The sequence below is a fragment of the Mus pahari genome, chromosome 3, assembly GCF_900095145.1.
Source record: "Mus pahari chromosome 3, PAHARI_EIJ_v1.1, whole genome shotgun sequence".
NCBI classification, from domain to species: domain Eukaryota; kingdom Metazoa; phylum Chordata; class Mammalia; order Rodentia; family Muridae; genus Mus; species Mus pahari.
Window position 1 is genome coordinate 90,275,282 of NC_034592.1, and position 6,418 is coordinate 90,281,699.

General features: G+C 37.5%; 1 protein-coding gene across 1 annotated transcript in view; it reads left to right on the forward strand.

Moving 5' to 3' along the window:
• Positions 1-6,418, forward strand: part of Dcdc1 (doublecortin domain containing 1) — a 360,393-nt gene that overhangs the window by 116,354 nt on the left and 237,621 nt on the right.

The window sequence follows — 6,418 nt, forward strand, 5'->3', positions numbered from 1 at the left end:
TATATATATATATATATATATATATATATATATATATATATATTTCAGAATACTTATGAAGTATACAACAGAAAGGCAGTCAGCTATTAATGCTATGTATGAGACAAGATCACCTCTGTTGAAGCTACACTAGGAGGTCACAAGCCTGCTTTCCCTTTGAGGAGAGCTTCCTGAGCTTGCAGAAATTTGAAGCATCTCTCAAACAGTGCTTCCAATTATAGATGTCATGTTTTATATCAAATTCTGTCTCACTAAACTTTAACTTTTAGGTATGTAGAGACAGAATGATATACGAAACCTTAGTGTTAACATTTTAAATAAAATATACTCTGAAAAGCCAATGATAATAGAAAGTATTTTGCTGGGTTCTATGGCCTTAAGTATATTTCTGTGGAATGCTTTTCTTCTTTATATTCTATTCTCTTGCATTGCTAGGGATTATACCCAGGGCCAAATGCATGCTAAGCAAGCACTATCCCACCAAGGTAAGTACTCGCACAGAGACAGTATCCAAATTAACAAAATCAGAAATGAAGAGGGAGACACAACAACAGACCCTGAGGAAATCCAAAAAATCATCAGATCCTACTACAAAAGCCTACACTCAACAAAGCTGGAAAATCTGGATGAAATGAACAATTTTCTAGACAAATACTAGGTAATACCATCTAAACAGTCTTACAACCCCTAAAGAAATAGAAGCAGTCCTTAAAAGTCTTCCAACCAAAAAAGCTCAGGACCAGATGGGTTTAGTGCAGAATTCTATCAAAACTTCAAAGAAGACCTAGTACCAATACTCTTCACACTATTCCACAAACTAGAAACGGAAGGAACACTACACAATTCTTTCTATGAAGCCACGATTATGCTCATACCTAAACCACACAAAGACTCAACAAAGAAAGAGAACTTCAGACAAATTTCCCTTATGAATATTGATGCAAAAAATACTCAATAAAATTCTTGCAAACCAAATCCAAGGACATATCAAAACGATCATCCATCATGATCAAGTAGGCTTTATTCCAGGGATGCAGGGATGGTTTAATATATGGAAATCCATCAATGTAATCCACTGTATAAACAAACTCAAAGACAAAAACCACATGATCATCTCGTTAGATGCTGAGAAAGCATTTGACAAAATCCAACACCCATTCATGATAAAAGTCTTGGAAAGATCAGGAGTTCAAGGCTCATACCTAAACATAATAAAAGCAATCTACAGCAAACCAGTAGCCAACATCAAAGTAAATGGAGAGAAATTTGAAGCAATCCCACTAAAATCAGGGACTAGACAAGGCTGTCCACTTTCTCCCTACCTATTCAATATAGTACTCAAAGTTCTAGCCAGAGCAATTAGACAACTAAATGAGGTCAAGGGGATCCAAATTGGAAAGGAAAAGTCAAAATATCACTATTTGCAAATAATATAATAGTATACTTAAGTGACCTCAAAAATTCCACCAGAGAACTGCTAAACCTAATAAACCACTTCAGCAAAATGACTGGATATAACATTAACAAAAAAAAAAAAAAAGAAAGAAAGAAAGAAAGAAAGAAAGAAAGAAAGAAAGAAAGAAAGAAAAGAAAAAAAAGAAAAAAGAATCAGTGGCCTTCCTCTACTCAAAGTATAAACAGGCTGAGAAAGAAATTAGGGAAATGACACCATTCACAATAGTCACAAATAATATAAATACCTTGGTGTGACTCTATCCAAGCAAGTTAAAGATATGTATGGCAAGAAATTCAAGTCTCTGAAGAAAGAAATCAAAGAAGAACTTAGAAGATGGAAAGATCTCCCATACTCATGGATTGGCAGGATTAATATAGTAAAACTGGCCATGTTGCCAAAAGCAATCTACAGATTCAATGCAATCACCATCAAAATTCCAACTCAATTCTTCATAGAGTTAGGAAGAGCAATTTGCAAAATAATCTGGAATAGTAAAAAACCCAGGATAGCGAAAACTATTTTCAACAATAAAAGAACTTCTGGGGGAATCAGCATCCCTGACCTTAAGCTGTATTACAGAGCAATAGTGATAAAACTACATGGTATTGGTACAGAGACAAGCAGGTAGATCAATGAACCAGAACTGAAGACCCAGAAATGAACCAACACACCTATGGTCATTTGATCTTTGACAAAAGAGCTAAAACCATCCAGTGGACAAAAGACAGCACTTTCAACAAATGGTGCTGGTTCAACTGCAAGTCAGCATGTAGAAGAATGCAAATCGATTCATTCTTATCTCCTTGAACAAGGCTCAAGTCCAAGTAGATCAAGGACCTCCACATAAAGTCAGATTCACTGAAACTAATGGAAGAGAAAGTGGGGAAGAGCCTCAAACACATGAGCACATGGAAATTTTTCCTGAACAGAAAACCAATGGCTTATGCTCTAAGATCAAGAATTGACAAATGAAACCTCATAAAATTGCAAAGCTTCTGTAAGGCAAAGAATACTGTCAACAGGACAAAACAGCAACCAAAGATCTTTACTAATCCTTCATCTGATAGAGGGGTAATATCCAATATATACAAAGAACTCAAGAAGTTAGACTCCCAAGAACCAAATAATCCTATTTAAAAATGGAGAACAGAAATAAACAGAGATTTCAATTGAGGAAACTCAAATGGCTGAGAAGCACTTAAAGAAATGTTTGACATTGTTAGTCATCAGGGAAATGCAAATCAAAATGACCCTGAGATTCCAACTCACACCAATCAGAATGGCTAAGATAAAAAACACAGGTGACAGCAGATATTGGTGAGGATGTGGAGAAAAAGGAACACTTCTCCATTGTTGGTGGGATTGCAAGCTGGTTCAACCACTCTGGAAATCAGTCTGGTGTTTCCTCAGAAAATTGGACATATTGAAGACCCAACTGTATAACTCCTGGGCATATACCCAAAAGATGCTTCAACATATAACAAGGAACATGCTCCATTATGTTCATAACAGCCTTATTTACAATTGCCAGAAACTAGAAAGAACTCAGATATCCTTGAACAGAGGAATGAATACAGAATGAATACATTTACACAATGGAGTACTACTCAGTTATTAAAAACAATGAATTCATGAAATTCTTAGGCAAATGGATGGAACTAGAGAATATCATCCTGAGTGAGGTAACCCTATCACAAAAGAACACACATGGTATGCACTCCCTGATAAGTGGATATTAGCCCAAAAGTTCAGACTACCCAATATACAATTCACAGACCAAATGAACTTCAAGAAGAAGGAAGACCAAAGTGTGGCTGTTCCAGTCCTTCTTAGAAGGGGGAACAACATACTCACAGCAGGAAATTCGGAGACAAAGTGTGGAGCAGAGACTGAAGGAAAGGCCATCCAGAGACTGTCCCACTGGTTATCCATCCCATATACAGTCATCAAACTCAGACACTATTGTGGATGCCAAGAAGTGCTTGTTGACAGGAGCCTGATATAGCTGCCTCATGAGAGCTCTGCCTGTGCCTGACAAATACAAAGGTGGATGTTCTTAGCCAACCATTGGACTGAGCATGGTGTTAACAATGGAGGAGTTACTGAAAGGACTGAAGGAGCTGAAGGGAGTTGCCATAGAAAGAACAACAATAATAACCAGCCAGAGCCCCCTAGAACTACCAGGTACTAAATCACCCACCAAAGAGTACACATGGAGAGACCCATGGCTTCAGTTGCATGTGTTGCAGAGGATGGCCTTGTCAGACATCAATGGGAGGAGAGGCCCTTAGTCCTGTGAAGGGGAATGCCAGGGTGGAGAGGCAGGAGTGAGTGGGTGGGGGAGTACCCTCACAGAGGCAGGGGGAGGGAATAAGGGATAGGGAGTTCCGGAGGGGGAACAGGGAAGGGGGATAACAGTTGAAATGTAAATAAATAAAATATCCAAAAAAAAAAAGACATTAATATTTTGGAGAAAAAAAAAGAGGAAAAAAACCCGTTAAGCCTATAATGGTTTTCATTAATTTATCCTGTCTTCATCTTCCATGTATCTAAGCAGACTTTTTCTTTAAAGCATTTCCATTCTCCTTTCTTCCTCTTCTCCATCTTTTCTTGGCCAGTCTCCTGGTTTCCACTAGTTCAGAGTGAGCCCAACTTTGCCTGTGCACGAATCTATGGTTTTTCTATGTGTTATCTCAGATTTTTGCAACAAACCTTGGAGAAATGCTGTCTTGCACATTCATATTAATATGTTACCTTCTGACTTGTGCAATAAATATGTGAGAAATTGTTCTCATATTTAAAGGGAGCAATATAAGTTTAGAACAAGATGACAGCTTCCCCCTAATTCCATTTGGCCAACACACAAATTTTAAAATTGTTTGTTCCTGTCTTCTTTGATAGAAAAAAAGCTACAGATATTTCAACTTAATTAACCAATTATTTTACATATCTGAGATGAGGCGGCAAATTGGTGACATCTAGATTTTTCTTTAAAAAAAATTATTGCTGATTGTCTTAATGAAGATATGGATCAGGTATCCATATCTGATCAAAAGTGGCTGGAGAGAAGGAACACACTACAATTGTCACCTCTTAGGTTCTGAGGGAAAGATGCTGTTAGCATTTCATATTATTAATATCTCAGGTGAAATTTTATATCCTCACCTGACCCTTTAAATAATTTTCTCTAAATGGTTAAACTAAAACATACCTCCGTTGGAATGGCTACTCTGTTTCCAGTAAATACCCCAAATGCTCATTCTTATGTTTTATCTAGCACATTCTGACATCACAATATTATTTTTTAAATGCATACATAGATTAGTATAGTGTTTATTTAAAGTCAGATTTTGAAATTGGGGTGATTTCCCCTACGACTATAGTGCTGACAGAAGGAAAGAGTTCTCACCTTTTGAAAAGTTACTTACATGCTGTTCCAAATGTCACAGCCCTGGGAAACCACATTAGAGGCATACTTCTCTGCATGGTATCAAAGAACTTCATGCCTGTTTTTGTTTTGTTCTACTTCCCTTGAAGCAGACTGCTCTGAACGTTCTCTCTCTCTCTCTCTCTCTCTCTCTCTCTCTCTCTCTCTCTCTCTCTCTCTCCTTCTCTTTCTTTCCTTTTCACCTTGAAATCAATATTTTAAAGAATAGATAAACTTGATGTGCATGGGGACACAAGCATCTAATCCCATAATTTGGGAGATGGAGGGAGACGGATTACAAGTTTAAGAGCAGCCTGGAGAACAAGCCACAACTCTTGTCTCCCCAAACCAAAGGCTGGTGGTATAGCTGAGTGGGCGAGTTCTGTCCTGCATGTGAAAGGCTTTTGGTTCTTTTCCCAGCTCTGAAAAAAAAATAAGAGAAATGGATAAGGTTGATGAATGTTCTCCAGTTTCTGTCTTCCATTCTTCTGATTTCTTGAGACGGGAAAGCTGCTGATAGATGATCAGTGAGACTTAAGGTCAGATTTACTCTGGACAAAGACACGATATTTACATTTTTATAGAGTTATACTTCTGTAGTATATTATTACAGGGACAAATATTCATTAGAGAGAATAATTCCAAAAATAGTCTACTGTGGTAGTTAAAAATCATGTTTAATTAGTGATTTTCAGTCTAGATCATGGTTAGGCTTGGTGAACCACTATTTGCTGGAAAAATTCAGCCTATTACCTTGATAAGACTTACATAGCTCATTTGTTTATACCTTGTCTATTTTATACTATAAGGGACTGATAAAGATAACTCTCTTTTCCTTCCCACGAAACCTAAACTGTTGGCAATTCCTTTATAGAAACATTTGTCAGCTTTTTATTTAGGCAAGCATCGGCTATCCAGAACCACTCCTGTTTGCCCAGTCAGATGTCTGTGGGGTTCGGTCTCATGTCAGTGGACAGAGTATTCACAGCTTGAACATTCTCAAGTATCTCAATGGCTAGACTGAAGAAGACCTGTTTTATCTGTATTTTACACTTATGTTTAACTTAGGAGGTATAGATCTTTAGGCAGAGGGAATTAGCTATTCATGGTGCTAAATATGATTTCTTAGGCATACACTTGAGAAAATTTATTCCTAATAGCAGCATGAACACACACACGCAAACCTAAAAAAGTCATTATTCATTATTAGTCTAGATCTGGCATATGAGAGTTGTTCAAGTTTCCAACTGGGGGTGGGGTTTAGAAAGAAAGAAAACATCCAGGTATGGTAGCACATAGCATTAATTCCAATACTCAGGAGGCAGAGGCAGGGGGATCTTTGTGAGTTCCAGGCCAGCCTGGGCTACAAAGTGAGACCCTTCGTTCTATGAGGCCACAATTACTCTGATNCCTAAACCACACAAAGATCCAACAAAGAAAGAGAACTTCAGACAAATTTCTCTTATGAATATCAATGCAAAAATACTCAATAAAATCCTCGCAAACCGAATCCAAGAACACATCAAAATGATCAT